Genomic DNA, 18,935 nt, shown 5'->3' on the forward strand with positions numbered 1-18,935 from the left:
AGCCTGAGCGCTGCATCACTGCATTTAGGTTATATGAACTCAGGATGGAAGAACTGATTGTATTTTCACAAGAGTTTTCTGAGATGTAAACTGAAGTCATTCAACAATAGGTTACATGACTTATTATTGTTCACCTTGAGTTCATAGGAAGGAACATCTCACCAGCCCCCTTCTTTTTTTTTAATGTTTATTTATTTATTTTTTGAGAGAGAGAGAGCGTGAGCAGGGGAGGGGCAGAGAGACAGGGAGAGAGAGAATTCCAAGCAGACTCTGTGCTGTCAGCACAGAGCCTGACATGGGCTTGAACTCATGAACCATAAGATCATGACCTGAGCTGAAATCAAGAGTCAAATGCTTAACAGACTGAGCTATGCAGGCCCCTCTCTCACCAGCCCCCTTCTGTTAAGAACATTAATGGTGCATATTCCTCAGTCTGGGAGAGTCATACAGTACTGCAAAGGGAACAGGATGTAAGGACAATTTTCATATTTTTCCAATTTGCTCTCCTGAGAACCTTTATTTTTAGTTTCACTTTAAGGTATCTAACACTAGTCCCAAGAGTGAGGGTCAAACGAAAGATGGGCATGGTGGTGGTCTGTAAAGGGCTGATGTTTCTCCCTGCAATTCGTATGCTGAAGCCTTCATTCCCAATGTGATGGTTTTTGGAGATGGAGTGTTTGGGAGCTACAAGCATACCTTGGAGATACTGTAGGTTTGGTTCCAGACCGCTGCAATAAAGCAAATATTGCAGTAAAGTGAGTCAAATGAATTTTGTGGCTTCTCAGTGCATATAAAAGCTATGTAGTCTTTTCTACTATAGTCTATTAAGTGTACAATTGCTTTATGTCTAAAAAAGTAATGTATATACCTCAGTTAAAAATATTATTAAAGTCTAATAACCACCATTTGAACTTCCAACAAGTCGTAATTACTGATCACGGATCGTCATAATAAATATCACGATACTGAGAAAGTCAGGTATATTTTAAAAATTACCAAAATGTGACACATAGACACGAAGAAAGCAAATGCTGTTGGAAAATGACACCATTAGATTTGTTCAACACGGCAGACCTCCATACACTGGGTTGCCACAAGCTTTCCATTTGTAAAAAACACAATATCCGCAAAGTACAATAAAGAGATGCCCAATAAAATGTGTGCCTATAGTTAGGTTTAGGTGAAGCCACCAGAGTGGGGCTCTCATGATGGCACTACTGCCCTTATCTGAAGAGACACTAGACTGTGCTTGCTCTCTCTCTCCACCATATGAGAACACAGTGAAAAGACATTTGCTGGTCAAGAAGAGAATTCTCACCAGAAATCATGCCGTGATCTTGGACCTCCAGCCTCCAGAACTGTGAGAAAAGACATTTCTGTGGTTGAAGCCAGCCAGCCTTTGATATTTTGTTATGGCAGCCCAAGAGGATTAAGATATGCTCTATATTCTCAGGCTACCTCACCACTAGGGAAACCATTAAATTATAAGTTCCTTGCGGGCAGTAGCCAGCTCTTTTATGCGTAATACATAGTAGTGCTTTACAGTTAGCATTTGTATTACATTGCAAATGTCCCTGTTTTACCGATGAAAAAACAGAATTAGAAAGATCCGATGAACCTAAATTGAGTTCAGATTTCTCTCACAGCCTGCCCATCTTGCCCACTGTGCTGTGCCTTATATAGTCTCTGGGTCTTGGGCGTAACTTAAATTGAATCCTGGCTTATTCTCTATAGACCATGATGTTGTGAACAGTGTGGGGTGGGGGAAAGGAGACCGTGTGAGTAGAGTTTTGCGAAAATGCTGTGGTTAGGTTTCTTTAGTTTCCCTCCAGAGTGTACGTGTAACTGCCATTATTACAGCTTTATAGCTGTCCTTTGTCCTGAAATCCATAGAGATAAGCAGAAGGTTGAAATGGGCAAGGGCAGAGATACTCATGGGCAAGTGTAGAGGCGTCAAGGAGGAGAGCATGAGCAGCCCTCGGTAATGCAGAGGCTGGTGGAGAATCTAGAGAGAAGAATTGCAATTTCTCAGCTTTATTACGCACAGCAGGTATTTTGCCCCTGCTGAGGTTCTGTACTTTCATCTTCCTGATTGGTAAAGTCCACAGACATTTTCATTCTGCCTTATGAGCATGATGAAATGTGTCCCAGTGTAGACAAGCAAATGGAGGAAACCTAATCAAGTGGCCGTAAGAGCTTTGAAGTACAAATTGGTCCTAACCAATTTGATATTAAAAAAAAAAAAATCCAGTATCATCCAAGTTACCAATTGCATTATTTTTCTTTACTATAAATAGCATCCCAAGCCTAAGTATGTAGAGAGAGATTAGTCAGAATATCAACAGTCACCCAAAGGTACTGGATGTCCCTTGACTACTTCTTTTGAAGTTCCCAGAAGAAAGGGTAATTTTTATAGAATCAATAAGATCTGGGAATGAAAGTCTACAGTTTGATATTGCAGATTCTTTGGAGATTGGGTGAATGTTCCACATTCTGGGCAACCTGAGTAAATGGGTAGGAATGCAGTTCTTGAATGTCAGTGTTTGTCAATCAGGGTGTTAAGTATCCCAGTGCAATGTGGAAGGAATGGGGGCTGGTCCAACCACCCAAGAACCTACAATCTCCTGGTGGCTGTGATAATTTAGGATGAGTGCAGTTAGGAAGACTTTTTTTTTAGGAGGGAAATATTGAGAGCCATTAAGAAGAGTGATTTATCAATAATTATGGGTCTGTGGACCACTCAAGTAGGTTTTTCATGAAAATTTCTAGAACCCACCCTAGACTCTAATTCAGTATATTTGGGGAAGGCATTTTATAACTTATCTCTGGTAGTTTTTTTTTTTTTTAATTTTTAATGTCTATTTATTTTTGAGAGACAGAGACAGAGCACAAGCAGGGGAGGGATAGAGGGAGAGGGAGACACAGAATCCAAAGCAGGCTCCAAGCTCTGAGCTGTCAGCACAGAGCCTGATGTGGGGCTCGAACTCATGAACTGCGAGATCATGACCTGAGCTGAAGTCGGATGCTTACATGACTGAACCACCCAGGCACCCCTATCTCTGGTGGTTCTGATGGAGATAGACACAGCAAAGAAACATTGGTTTAGATAAAAAAATGAATTCTATGGTTTGGATGAAAGACGCAATTGTAAGTAACAAAAAAAGTAGCATAAGCAAGGATAGGGCACCAAAACTTGCTAGGATAGAGAGAGAAGACAAAGGTTGGGATGGGTGAAAAAAACAGACACTATAATGTAAAATTTGGAATACCTTTCTAAAATCCAAAAATTTTTACCACCTTCTATTGTTTCTTCAGCTGTAGTCCGAAAGTTCACAACTTTTAAAATATCAAATATTATTTTTTATAATTTTTCAATTTTATTACTAAAAACCCAGCCACCAACTTGGTAGTTTGCCTTACAGAACTGAAATACCTTCTCAAACACTGTCAGCTGCTAAATTGTTAGAGATGTAACTATGTTGCATGTGTTTTAATGCTGTACATATTTAATAAATATAACTTGATGAGTTTGGAGATAACTATCCATGAAATCATCACCACCATCTATGCCATGAATATATCCATCCTCTCCAAAAGTTTCCTCCTGTCCTCTTAATTGTTATTATTGATATTATTACTTTTATTTTGTGATAAGACCATTTAACATAAAATCTACCCTCTTAGCACGTTTTTAAGTACATATGATGGTTAAGTTTATATGTCAACTTGATTGGGCTAAATCCAGATATTTGGTAAAACATTTCTGGGTGTGTCTGTGAGGATGTTTCTGGAAGAGATTAGCATTTGAACCTGTAAACTGAGTACAGAAGATCACCAAAGCAGGTGGGCATCAACCAATCCATTTAGGACCCGAATAGAACAAAAAGATGAAGAAAAGATGAATTTGTTCTCATTGCTTGAGTTGGGACATCCATCTTTGCCTGCCCTTGGACATTGGCACTCCTGGTTCTCAGGTCTTTGGACTCAGACTCAGTTGCACCACCAGATTTCCTTGTTCTTCAGCTTGCATATGGCAGACCATGGGACTTCTCTGTCTCCATGATTACATCTCTCTCTCTCTCTCTCTCTCTCTCTCTCTCTCTCTCTCTCTCTCTCAACTTCTCTGTCTCCCTCTCCAGGATCTATATAGATATGTAGATATATCTATTTCTCTGGAGAACCTTTACCCATAGCACATTCAATATGGAATTGTTAACTAGAGACACCATGCTGTATAATAGATCTCTAGGACTTATTCACTTTGCATAACTGATATTCTATAATTCATTTTATAATATTCATTTTAATATAATCATTGCTAATACCACTATTGTTGTGCTATTACAATGTGTTTGAAGCCAGCAGCTTGCTTTTCTTCTTTACCCTACATGGGACAATGTTCATCAAATATTTACTGATTATCTGGTTGGGAGATACCACATATATGCATGAGGCTGACTCATGTCTACAAATTTAACCAAACAAACCATTTTGCTTCTTTATTTTTTATCATCCATGTAACTTCTTTTGCATATTTTTCATCTCCTTATTTATTTGTGCTGTATTCTGGATGGTTTCCTCAGTTATTTCCAAATTTATAAATTTTCCTTTCTACTGTGTCTAGTGTCCATTTAAGCATCTATGGAATGTTGTTAAAAAATTAAAGGATTAAATATTATTTACATTTGAACATATTATTCTCTTTCAAATTGGTTAATCTCCCCTCCATAATGTTCTGTTCTTATTATATGTATTTTATTGTTTTCTTTTTTCTTTTTTTGATCATTTAAAAATCTATTTTAAGATACTTTATAATTCCTCGATTTTCTTCAATTTGTCAGATATGAATACTCTACTCTCTTGCATTTTCTTTCTATTGTTTATGGTGATGTGTTTCCTCATGTCTCTGGACATCTTGTTAATGAGCTCACCTTGGTGGTTTAGTCTTTGATGGGAAACCCACATATGCCTTGAATCATGGAGGCAACATGATGGGATGTCTGTCCTAGGAGATTTACTGGTCATAGAGTGATCTTTAGTTTTTGGTTCAGAATTTCATCATAATTTTGGTAGTGTAACTTTGGACACCTTGCCCATATTTGACACAGGCTAAGGACTTCTTTAGTTTTATTCGGAGCCTAGATTGACTGGCTTATCCTCAACACAACCTGGGGTATACAGTTGCAGATTTTCTGGTCTATGACAGACTGAAATCCTTTCTTCATTCTCAGCTTTAGATAGCAATCACTGTTAGACACAGGGCCTTATGGCTGTAAGTGCTATCTCTGCCCAAACATCAGAACTCTACCCATAAGGTGTGTATCTGATACTGATATCCCTGTGGGTTGTAGCAGATTTCCTACTTGCTTAGCATCTTTTTTTTTTTTTTTTTATGATTACCCTCTTTATGACTTTCCCTAAGGATTTTTTTTTTCTGCTTTTGAGGTCAGCTATCTCTTTCAGATTTCTAAAATTTATTTCATCCAAAATTACTATTTATTGGTAGCAAGATGAAGAGATGTTATATCTACTTAGACCACCATCTTGTCTGGAAGATGTGGAGGATTTTATCATTATCCCCATTTTATTAATGAGGATAGAGGTGTTTGGAGCCACTTAAGCCTATGTTCCAAGTGTACATTTGATATTATTGAAACACATTTTATATTTTACACTTAATAAGTCAGTGAGTTTAGGAGAAGCAAAGAGAGTCTCATAGAAAGATGGAGGTGAATAGGGTGGTGAGGAATGATAAATGTAGTTCCTAAGTGTCGTCAAAGCATGAGGTACAGATTGGAATATATTCAAGGGGCAGGCACAATATCATAATACAAAAGGGAGTGGTGAGGAGAATCTAACTGGAACAGGCATACTCTGCAAAACATCTCCAAATTTTAAATCTTTAAAATAACATGCTGACAAAAACCACATCTGCTGACTAAATTCAAACTGGCCGCTATTTTGCCACCTGAGGATTAAATAATTTAGACTTTGTCTTTTAAGCAGTGGGGGTAGAGAGTATAAAATCCCTCCTTTGAAGTCCACTGCATATTCTTATTATAGCCAATTTTCATAGCAAATATCAAAGTTTAGTTTGCATTCCATAAGCACATATGAAGTGAGGGTTAGGAGGAGTTGCCAAACATATGCTAAGCGATATGAGATACCATATTAAAATGACCCCTTTACAATACGGGCTCATAAAATTTTGAAAATGTCTCTATTGTGATTTGTACACCATAGGGAATAAATAAACATTGCTTAATATATAACTGAGCTTCCAAGAGGCACATTTTTCCCCGACTCTGGTAGAACGTCAAGACCCCAAAGTGGGGACAGAAGAGATGGGAAGACGTATGCTGATGCCGTGGATCTCTTTGAAAAGGGAAAGCTCGTCTAAAATAAGAAAACCAGAGATTTACAGGGAAAAATATGATGAGATGTGGTCAAAATATGCAATCACACAGTAGGAGTGTTAATTATCTTCGTCCCCCCCGCCCCGCCCCTTTGGATCTTTTTCAGCCTTTGTAGGGTCAGGCTTTTCTGTCCCAGGGTGGTGGTTCCCAGAGTGTACTGCACAGACCAGGAGCATCACTCGTTGTTGGAACAGCAAATTCTTAGTCTCTTTTTCAGATTCACTGACTCAGAAGCTCTCTGAGTACGGCCAAACCATAATGGGATTTAATAAACTCTCCAGGTGATTCTGATGCACCCTGAGATTTAAGAAATTTCCTAGAGAAATAAAGTTTTTATGGTAGACATTTCTGTATCTTTAATTGATTTGGAGTGGATGGAGCCATCAGTATTAGGCAGAACTTCAAAAATAGCCAATCTGGGGATGCCTAGGCAGCTCAGTTGGTTAAGTTTCTGACTTCAGCTCAGGTCATGATCTCGCAGTCCGTGAGTTCGAGCCTCGCATTGGGCTCTGTGCTGACATCTCAGAGCCTGGAGCCTGCTCCAGATTCTATGCCTCCCTGTTTCTCTGCCTCTCCCCACTTTATCTCTCTCTCTCTCTCTCTCTCTCTCAAAAATAAATAAACATTAAAAAAAACAAAGGGCCAGTCTGGACTATCACTACTACTAATAGCTGGTTCTTATTGAGTACTTCTTTTATAAGTGTTTTATATGCACTGGTTCACTTAGCCCTACAGGAACACTGTTATTATTCCAATATTAGACAGGAGAAAAATACCAGAAGTTCAGAGAAGTTAAGTAATTAGCCCTAGAGCACAAAGCATTACCTGCACACCAAAATCCATTCTGAAACTCTCTCCTATCAGGAAAACTTAGACCGTTTTAGTGAGAAATAAACTTGTCTTGTGTTAAAAGAATATATGTTTGGGTCTATTTTTCACTGCAGACTGCACTAACCTAACAAACATGCACAGCAAGTAATTGGCAGAGCTTATAGTTTAGCCCAAGTAGTTTCATTCCAGATTCTATGCTTTTAACCCTAACATTTTACTACCTGTCCAGAAATGCTGAAGATGCCAGAAATGTACTTAAAGGACTTTATTCTTTTTTCTCTTATCTCATCTACTGGTCTCTGCCCTGCATTGAACCCTTCAATGTGATGGTTTGATGCAGCTTTCAGAGCATTGTGCATTACAAAGGAACATAAATATTTGTTTTCCTTTAACTTCATAGGGTGTTTATTCAGCAATGTCTTTGTCTCTTAAAATATATATTGTTGCATTATATTCTTGAAAATCTTGTATTACTTTGGAAAATTATTGCTTTGCTAAAATTTTTGCCTGTCATGTTTACTCAATTCTAAACTCATATTTCTTCCTCATCCTACCTGCAGAGAATTGTCACTAAGCTATCTTAGGATTCCGATGCTCCTTTTTATAGTATGTCATTTTTTAATATTTTAATTCTTGTATAAGTCTCTCATATCTTTATACACATAGAAACAAATCTCTCCCATATTATTAATGTAAGTTCTCATAGTTAATTTCAATGACATTTGATAGGCTTGCACACATTCGGTAACCATTTGTTTTTATATGTAAAGGACAGAACCCTAAGATTGCCGAGTAATGTTTCTAAGGTAACTTTGGCCAATAGTATTAAAATATATATCTATACAGAGTTTGACATCAAACTATGGGTTCATGAAGGCAGCAAACATGCAGAAGAAATGTGCAATAGTGGAAATATACTGGACATGGACAGAGCTAGTCTTGGCATTGACATTTAAGAACTGTTTGAGACTGGACATCGTACTTACTGTCTCTGGGGAACAACTCCTCATTTGTAAAATGACAGACTTAGATGATGCCTAAAGTTCTTTCTAGCAATAAAATTCTATGATCCTCACTCTAAGCCTGAAGGTTAATTTCAATGACATTTCCCGCTGGGCCTGATTTCTCAAAGAGAGGACCTTGATGCTTAAGCTTATAGAATATAAGGTCAGTGTATCAATTAGGGTGAGGCCAATCAAATAAAATCCATTTTAAATTGTTCAGTAGAATTAATTTGATATAAGAAATTAATTTTAAGGGTTTGAGAAGAGCTTACAAGGCAATAATAGGATGCTACGCCCAGCTCCTCTGGCGGTGGGACAGAGAGAAGAGGTGGTCTTACCACAACCTAAGGGCAAGGCTATGTGGAAAAAGTTGGGATCCCCATGGTAGGGGTCTTTCTAAGCTAGTTCTGGAATCATGGTGAGAGGGTCTTTTGAATGAGTTGGAAACGTCTTGGGAAGGGCTCCTTGGATAATGACCCACAGCAAATATCGAAGACAATTCTCAAACCAGAGCCATAAGAGAAATTCTATGGCTTCTCCCCGCGTATGCCCCATCTAATCCCTTCCATGGCCTCCCATTGGCCAAATTAACTGGAATTCAATAGATAAAGAATCTTAGCAAATGTAGGTTGCAGGGGTCAGTCCCCTATAACAAAGAACATAAGAGAAAAGTTTTAACTAATTAATTACAGTGAATACAAGGCATCTATCACAGAATCCCTCACTTCCATTGCAATGAATTTCTTATCTTGAAATGCAGCTGATTTGTCATGTGTTTGTTTCTCAATAATAAGAGAGTTTGTTACTCTGAATAATAAGCTATGGCAACTATAAACCAAAGAAAGCTCTTTCTGAATAGTCTTTCACAATTCCTGTGAGCCTAGTTACCTTCTCACCAAATGCTAGGAGGATGAAAATCTTCCACGAAGGGAGCCAGAATAAAGAGATTTGTCCTGGAGCTGGTTCTCAGGAATAAGGCTCTTTCTGTGGAAGAGGAATATGGACCTTCTATGACAGCAGGTGTTAACATGTCACTCCACATTCACAGACAGAAGCAGTGTAAGAAAAGGCAGCTGGCCTTGGTCATGGTGATATCTCCCAGCTAAGGGCACCAAGGAAGGCCTCCTACCCATGGCTGCCATACTAAATATAACAGCCATAATGCTTCAGCTGAATTGGATTAAGGCGATTCCTTCCTGTTTCCACTTCCCACCGACTAGTAATTGGGTCCCATGGAACTAGATACTTTTGACATAATTTCCTAGTTCATTCTTCCTCTTTTGACTTAGTTGAAATTGGTAACATGATCCTCAACCGACTTACATTAAAGACTGAGTCTCTAGTATAGGGTTTCTCAACTTCAATGCATGTACAAATTTCCTGATACCTGATTCTGGAGACACATGAGGTCTGGGATGGGCTCAAGGTTCTGTAGTTCTAGAAACCTCCCAGGTATTGTTGATGGTGTTAGTCCACACACCTCACAAAGGTGCTTTTTGTTTTCTTTCAGTTGTTGTCAGTTTGTTTTACTATTGTCCTAGGAGGTATTCCTCAGAATTGTGTTCAGGAACCATATTCTAAAATCATTGATCATCAAGGAAATACAAATCAAAACTACAATGAGATATCACCTAACACCTGTCAGAATGTCAAAAATCAACAATACAAGAAATGATAGGTGCGCTAGTGAGGATGTAGAGAAAGGGGAAACCCTCTTGCACTGTTGGTGGGAATGTAAACTGGTGCAGCCATTCTGGAAAAGAGTGTGGAGGTTCTTAAAAAGTTAAAAATGGAACTACCCTATGATCCAGCAATTGCCTTACTAGGTATTTACCAAAAGGATAAAAAAAATACCAATTCAAAGGGATACATATATCTTGATGGTTATAGCAGCATTATCTACAACAGCCAAACAATGGAAATAGCTCAAATGTCCACTGACTGATTAATGGATAAAGAAGACATGTATATATATAATTGAATATTAGTCAGCCATAAAAAGAATGAACTCTTACCATTTGCAATGACATGGATGGAGCTAGAGAGTATTAGGCTAAGCGAAATAAGTCAGTCAGGGAAAGACAAATACCATATGACTTCACTCAAAGGTAGAATTCAGGAAACAAAACAAATGGGCAAAGGGAAGAAAAAGAGAGGGAGGCAAACCAAGAAACAGACTCTTAACTATAGAGAACAACTTGATGGTTACCCGAAGGGAGGTGAGTGGAAGGATGAGTGAAATAGGTGATGGGGATCAAGGGGGGCACTGGTTGTGATGAGCACTGGGTGTTGTATGGAAGTGTTGAATCACTGTATTGTACACCTGAAACTAATATTACACTATACGTTAACTAGCTGGAGTTTAAATAAACACTTTAAAAACCCTAAAATCCCCCAAAACGAAAACAAAAGCAACAACAAGAGCTTGTGTTTCTGAGTGGGTATGAAATCTATACCACTGTCTCTGATCATCTTACTCTGTCTGAGGACCTCAAAGTGGCATGGAGGTCACATTATTGCTGGAACTGGGTGATGCTGGTCTCCTTGGAGTAATAAATGAAGAGGCTTCACTTCACTGGATGGTGGCTCCATTTAATAACTGGCCAGAGAATATCTTTCAGGCAGAGCAAACAAGGCAGGAATGAACTGAAATGGGAATGACTCTGGATGAGTTACAACTAAGTCATGAACCATGTTGACTCCCCCATGGTTCACTGTCACTTGTTTAGTGCCTGTCAGGGTAGTCAGCTGGTTTTCCTCTAGGACCTCGTTTGCATATCCATACTGTTTTCTCTACTTCCACAGATGTTATGATAATTGTCTCCACAAAGAAGAATCTGAAAGATAAATGTCTTAAAATTGAAGCTTTCTTCTTAACAACTGTAAGGGAATTTGACGGTTCTAGATCTCTGAAAATAAGATTGTTTTAGTTTATAGGGTGTTAGCAATGGCTGATGGATTTGGGTTTGTTTTGATCTGTGTTGTCTCTGCTTTGAGGATCTAGCGGTTAATTTGTTATCTTTTTGTCTATTTTACTGGACTTTCTAGGTCTTTTAAAAGAAACTGAAATTATTCCATAGGGAGCAAAGAAACAGTACGCCATTTCTATTTCCTACTCAGCCTGAAGGGAGCGATTAGTAAAACTGGTGATATTCGTAAAAGAACAGTTGCTCACATCCCAGGGGAGATGCCCCTTGCTAAAGCTGGCATGTACACATGATTGTTGAACTCTGCCATTGCCCAGCTAAAGTAAGTGAACATGCACAGGCCACACAGAGGATACTTCTTCATCACCTGGCTCTGGTGGCCAGGGGGGCTTGCGTTCCTGGATCCCACAGGACTATAGCAATGGGCGAGGCAGTTCTTTGCAGGCTGTCACCCCCAGGGCACCACATAGACAGCAGTTTGAAACATACCCCTAGTCTTTCTGTGAGAAAGTCCTATTTACATGTCCTGGAGCTTCACCCGGAGGGAGAGACTTCAGGTTTGCACATACCTACAGGCTATGCAGGTGCTCTCAGGGACACAGGCCAGGGAATGCCATCTTTACACTCTCTCTACACCTTGCTATAGTTTGCTGGTACCTCTCAGAAAGGACCTTATACACTTGCCCTGAACCCTGGTTCCCGGGAGAGATTGGTGTTGCACCTCACACATAGAAACAAACACATAGATTCAAGCAAAATGTTGAAACAGGAATATATTCCAAAGGAAAGAGCAAGATAAAAACCTCAAAAAAAGACTTAATGAAAGGGAGATAAGTAATCTATGTGATCTAGAGTTCAAAGTAACTCCTAAGATGCTCATCAAACTTGGGAAAGGAATGGATGGATGCAGTGAGAACTTCAACAAACAGATAGCGGGATCTGTCCCTAACCTGGGGAAAGAAACAGACATCCAAATTCAAAAGACCTAGAGAGTTCATCAAACAAGATGAACTCAAAGAGATCCACACCAAGATACATTATAATGAAACTGTTAAAAGTTAAAGAGAGAACCTTAAAAGTACTACCAAGAGAAAAACAAGTGGTTACATACAAGGCAACTTCCCTAAGACTATCATCAGATTTTGAGCAGAAACTTTGCAGGTGAGAAGTGAGTGGCATAATGTATTTAAAAGACTGAAAGGAGGGGTGCCCTGGTGACTCAGTCAGTTGGGCGTCTGACTCTTGATTTCTACTCAGCTCATGATCCCAGGGTGATGGGATTGAGCCTGTGTTGGGCTCTGCACCGAGCATGGAGCCTGCTTGATTCTCAATCTCTCCCTCTACGCCTTCCCCCCTCACACGTGCACCCTCTCTCTTTCTCTCTCAAATATAAATAAATAGATAAATAAATAAATAAATAAATAGATAAATAAAAGACTGAAGGAAAAAACAAAAACAAAAACTTCCAACCAGGAATACTCTACGAGGCAAGTTTACCATTTCAAGATTTCCTTTTGAGAGCTCCTGTCTGCACTGAAGCTTAGAGAGGAGAGGGCGTTTGGCCAAGGTCACAATGCTGGGAATTGACAGTATTAGGTTTAAATCCCAATTCTCTGATATCAAATCTGTGTTCTGTTCAGTTCACTACTCTGCTTAATATCCTCATCACCACTGTTAGGTGGTGAATATTTGGGGCATCGGGGGAGTATGAGAGTACCCCCTTTAAGGATTTTGGAGCAAAATGTTATACAATTGGTGAACTTCTCTCTGTGATCATACCTGTAGGTGGTCCAATAATACCTGAACCCTTTTTTTTTTTTTTTAAGAGAGAGAAAAAGGGCAGTGAAAAGAGAGAGAGAATCATAAGCCCAGCATGCTCGGCACAAAGCCCAACACAGGGCTCAATCTCATGACCCTGAGATCACGACCTGAGCCAAAATTAAGAGTCAGACACTTAACCAACTGAGCCACACAGGTGCCCCAATACCTGAACTTTTTAAAAGTAAATTCTCTTGGTTCATCTCCGGACTAGCAATGATCCATCTCACTAGTATTTTGTCATCTGTCTGTAGACCTGTTGGTTTCCCTTAACTGTTGTCCATTTAGGTTCTGGTCATTTATTCTGCTTTGAGTTCAGCTAGCTGATTGATGGTTACAGTTTTGTCATCCCTCCCACACACTCTCCTCCTTCACCTTTTTGAAACTTAACTCCTTTATATAAGGACTAGGGCCCGTCTGTTTCCTTTTCTACTTTCCTTTTTCTGTTCTCAGCACCATGCAGGATGGATTACCTTTAGGATCGGGTCGAGTTAACTCCATTTTATTTATGTTTTGAGGTGCGTCTTTAATTGCTAAGGGGACTACCTGCTATTTCTTTTCAAATTATACTGAAATTGCTGACTGAACTCCACTACAACTACCTGGAGGCAAATTTGGTGGAAAATATTTTAGGTTACTTCCTGAGCCCCACAATGAAACACGCTATGTTTGCTTCAAACTACCAAAGCTGGCTTTGGTCCTAAAGAAAGTTTCTAAAATTCTTTTCTAGCGAAACATTTAATTGTTCGTATTTTAAAAACTGCCAGCTTAAACAGCTAGGTTCTTCCAACTATGCTTGTAAAATATTTGATCTCATTTAGAAGCAAATCACTCATGCCCTCTGCCAGGGGACTGCTATTGATAAAATTAGGACTCTTGTATCTGCTGAGGTATGTCTCTCCTTATGTGCAGAATCCTTAATATGATGGGTTAAGTGCATGCCCCTGCCTGGTTGAATACCATATTGCTTATTGCTTCCTGGTTGGCAGAGGAAAGCCCCCCATCTGCATTTACCGTTCCATTTTAGCCTGAAAGACCAAATACTGCCTTCAGGCTCTGACACATGCCTGTGGGTTGATTTTGGAATCTACATGTCCTCTTTACCTCTTTACTGGTTTTGTGGAAAATTTACAAAGGGGGACACTAGTGTGGAGTTGGTATGGGATGCACCTGGTGCTTACTTGCATGAGCAAACGTCTTGAGAAGGGATCTCCAACTTGCCTTCTTTTGCATTGCCCTCCTCTGCTTTCCCTCTCCATCCGGTCTCTGTGGTGGTGAATTCCTTGCTCACTGACATACTGTGTCCTATTGTAGACAGTTTGCTTTCTGGGACATCGGTAATATTTGCGGTTGCTGAATGTTGGGGATGTGTTACGACTGGTGGCGAAAGGAGTACCCAGATCAATCTGCAGATGTTACCAATTAGGGCCAGTGCCATTTTCCACAGCTGTGGGCCCTAAAACTCTCCCACCTGCAGGTTCAGAACTATCTAATCTTTAAGCCAGCGAGAGCCTGGGCTGATGGGATATTTGCAGCGCCTTTCTTTCTGGGTGAGTGAGCTCTAGAAAAGGTTTTCTCTTCCGATGGACAGCCCAGTCTCCTAGCTTGACTTCTGCTCGGTACTCTGACATCCAGCTCTTATTTCAGCCACTTTCTGGGCTTGGCCCTGACTCTTCCTTAGGGGTCCTGGATACTGGGCCTGGCATTCGGTCCCCAGGGATGGCCTCTTTTAAACCACCCACTCCTATACCAGCTATGGCGTGGATTTTTACTTGCACTAGAAACTTCTGCCAGCTGGAGCTGTGCCCTGCCCTCTGGCCTCAGGGCCGATCTCTTGGATTTGAAGAGTGGCTCAGATTGAAATCAGAAGAACCACACCTCTTGGATTTGGTAAGCTACATTATTCTTGGCTCCTCTCTGCAGTGGGCCAGCCATGTATTTCGGTCTGTTTTTTTCCCATCCCTTTTCAAGACTGCTCTTGGCTCAGGATTTATTGCTGATGGGGGCTTCCAGCATCCACCCTTTATTTAGAAAGGTTTTTCACATACGTATCATTTAGAATGGATTAATAGCATCACACACAATGATAAAGTGAAAGAAAAATAGAATTTTAGAGTTTTTCTGCATTTTAGCCTATTTTTAATTTTTCTTCTTTGTGACCCCTCCCCAGGATTATCTTGAAGATTTTTTATTGTAAGACAAATGTTAACCAAGCACCTAATAGGTGACAAAGAGGTGACCTAATAGGTGACAAATACTTTCAGGTACTCTTTTATTTCAGCCAAATAACTATGCTCTGAGCTAGATGTATCTCTCCCCAAACTGGCAGATGAGGAACTGGAGACTTGGGGGTGGAAGCAATTTACCCTAAATCACACACACACGGTACATAAGCTTGGCATGATGCAAAACCAGGTACTTCTGACTTCCAAGCCCTATCTCACTCTTCTGGGACAAATTCCTTGATTTTACAGTTAAGGAGAATAATGCTCAGAGTAACGAAGACCCTTGCATAAACCGGCTGATTACATTATGCGGGTTGCCTGACTTCCAAAGCAATACGTCTTCTGCAAGATCACAGTGCCTTTTGACTGAGTTAGGCAAAACCCTTGAAGTAGATGATGCTACTATCTTCACAGCGGTGGTTCATCCCTCTGTTTTCTCTCCTTTGGCATATTTCTATCTTTTGTGCTCTGTTTTCCTCCTTGGATCATTTTTCCTGTTCCTGTGACCACACCCTCCCGGTGGTGGTGCAGGACTGGCCACCTCAGGGGGAATTTGAGTTGCTCGGACATGAAACAAAGTTGCTGCTGTTTTGTTTTGTTTTGTTTTGTTTTGTTTTAATAAAACGTCCTGACAGAATAAGCTCTTTCCCACCAGGTGTGTCTTCTCGTCCCTATATTTTCGGTACCGTGAAATTGTCACTGTTTAAGCATCAGAAACCTCATCCTAATTCAGCCACACAAATTAGTTTACGTCAATATCCTGAAGGTCTGAAAGAGTCAGTGAAGCATAAGGTTTTTGAGCTGGAAGGGATCCTCCGTGCAGGTCTAGAGGAATTTGAGGAGTGGTTCTATTGAAATTTGGGCATGATGCCTAAAAGGAATCTGATATATTCAGTGTCTGCTTTCAGTTCCCCTTTGATTTTCTTTTATATGTGTCTGTGCAGGTATAGACTTGTGCCCTCTTAATCCATTTCTGTGAAAAGCAGTAGAATAAGGTGTGAATGGCCTGGAGAGCAAATCATAGCTCTGTTATGTGTGGGTGACGCCAATGCATATTTCCAGACTGAATGCCTTTGAAAACTCTGCACTGGCAAGACTGATCCCGGTGACAGGGATCTTTGTAGTCAGCTAAACAAAAAAGCGTCCTCTGTAATTAAGCAGAAATGCATGGTGGGAATTACCTCGGAAATCCTGAATTTAAATGGCTGCTACTGGTTTCTCTGTCTTCTTCACAATCCTAAATACTACTCAGTACAAGTTTGTGTAAAGCTCTTTAATTTTGTGAATTAAAACCCAACAAGCAGCCAATGAATAATAGGACAGAAAGGTTTGGCTACAGGATTGTGATACCAAAAGAATTCAACAAACCACAATGTATACCCACATTCACATTTGTTTGCACGTCGTCGTGTCGTCACAGTTCCGTAATGTCATAATGCAATATTTGCACAAGATATTGAGAGACTAAATCACCCAGACATATTTACTTTCTAATAATTTCTCCTAAGTTTTGCAGGACTTATAAATTGCACTGGCGTTTAGAGAGGAGACACTGTGCCCAGAAATATTGTGATCATGTTAGATAAGCTGAGGACATAAAATATCATAAAATATATGCATATTGTATTGGATAAGCCAAGGCTATTGCAGAGAAAATAAAGTGCTTTCAAATATCATACCACATAATGGACTGGCTTTGAACTATACATGTATAACTGACAAAGATCCACATGTATAACTGACATTAATTTTGCAGTATGAATAAGGCTTGCTTCTTTTTGTAGGGAACTTGAAGATAGCAAATGAGAAAAGGAAGTCCCCAAACCTTTGCTTATTCACTAAACATCGATATATCTATTGTGCACAAACTATTTGTCAGGCTGTTTTATAGGTACTGGTGAAGAAGAAAATTGACAAAAAAAATTCCTGCTTCCATGAAGCTTCCATTCTAGTAGAAGGAAACCAGCAATAAACATACTGAATAAACCAAATCTATAGTATAGAAGAAAAGGAGTATTATGGAAAGAAAAAAAAGAGGGCAAGATAAAGGAGTTTAGGGGGTTGCATATTGAAATAGAACAATCTGGTACTTTTCTGAGAAGCAAAGTGTTCATGGAGGAAAAGTGAGCCATGTTGCTATCTGAGGGAAGGGAGTGTCAGGAAGAGGGAACTAAAGTGCAAAAGCTTGGAGGTGGGAGTGTTCCTACACAGTTCCAGACCCAGAAAAGAGGCTAAGTTATCTGAAGGGAAGTGAGGAAGGGGATAAAATGTGAGAGAAAATGGTGGGTTGGGGAGTGGAAGAGGAGAGATCTCATAGCTTTGTAACTTTTGTTTTGACTCTAACGGCATAGAAGCCACCGTAGTGTTTTGAGTAGAGGAATCACGTGACCTGATTTTCATGAGTACAACTCTGGCTGCTGTGTTGAGTGGAGTGTAGTGGAGAAGGGTCGGGAAGGAAAGACTAGTTACTAGCCCTGGGCTGGTCAGCCTGAATGCTGCAAGATTAATGGAATTTCTGTACTGGCAGAGTAGCCCAAGTCATTGAAATATAGCTGTAAATGCATCAAAGATCAATAATTGACTAGACTTATAGGGAAGGCAGAATTAGTAGTAATGGGGACAGGGCACTTGGGAAGACTGGCATAGTCACATCTCTATGGTTTAGTGCAGTGTAAATGGAATCGCTCTTATTGTTAGAGACCAGGCAGTTTTTAGCCCATGGGGATTTGAACTGTGCCATGTGGATTTCATAGACTGCTCCAAACTTCACATGCTAACATGAGTGAAAGTATCACTTCTAGAAATCCTTATTTTCATAGCAGTGAGAAATCATTTAACTCTAGATAGGAACTAGTATCCCCTTATGAAATACTAATCTATTAAGCTGTCAAGGTCAGGGGTAGGGCTTGAGAAAATAGGATGATGAGCGGGAGGGAGAATTGTCTTGTGAAGGTCACCATGGACAGTCAGTTGTAAGCAACCAAGCAAAGGTGAAAGCTCTGAATGCTTCAGAGGGGACAAGTCTCCTGGGAGGAGGTGTGGAGAATTACCTAAAAGGAACACCATCTAGGGGCTTCTGAGTGGCTTAGTCAGCTAAGCTCTTGATTTAGGCTCAGCTCATGATCTCATGGTTCGTGAGATGGAGGCACCGTATTCTCTCTCTCTCTCTCTCTCTCTCTCTCTCTCTCTCTGCCCCTCCCCCACTCATCCTCTTTCTCTCTCAAAGTAAATAAACAAACATTAAAAAAAAAGCAATGCCATCTAGTTCACACTTCTGTTTTATGGCTTCCCAGCACTCCACGTGCTAGAAAAAGCTGGTGCCCATGTGTTTGGATGAATCTTCCCTAACATTTGCTGGAATCCTCTACCCTACTGTGTTTCCTTTATGCTTTCACAGCTATTTTGCTGGATTTCATTAGGTGTGTTGTATAATGCAGTGTTGGAAATGATTCACTGGAAAATTGCTTTAGCACTTTATTTGGAAGGGAAGATTTTGGTGACAGTTACACTGGCCTAGTTTTGATCATTGAACTTAGGGAGGAAGGGATGACAAGAGCAGGGAGTTTCCATGAATGGGGTTGAGATTCAAAAGAACCAGGGCCAAGCAAGAGCCAAGGAGTGAGGCAACAGAAAGCTTTACCCCAGGAAAGCTTTATTCCATGAAGCAGGGGGACCTGAAGCTCACATCCTCATCATTTCCAAGCTCCTCCAATC

This window comes from Felis catus, chromosome A3 (genome assembly GCF_018350175.1).
Source record: "Felis catus isolate Fca126 chromosome A3, F.catus_Fca126_mat1.0, whole genome shotgun sequence".
In the NCBI taxonomy this organism is placed as follows: domain Eukaryota; kingdom Metazoa; phylum Chordata; class Mammalia; order Carnivora; family Felidae; genus Felis; species Felis catus.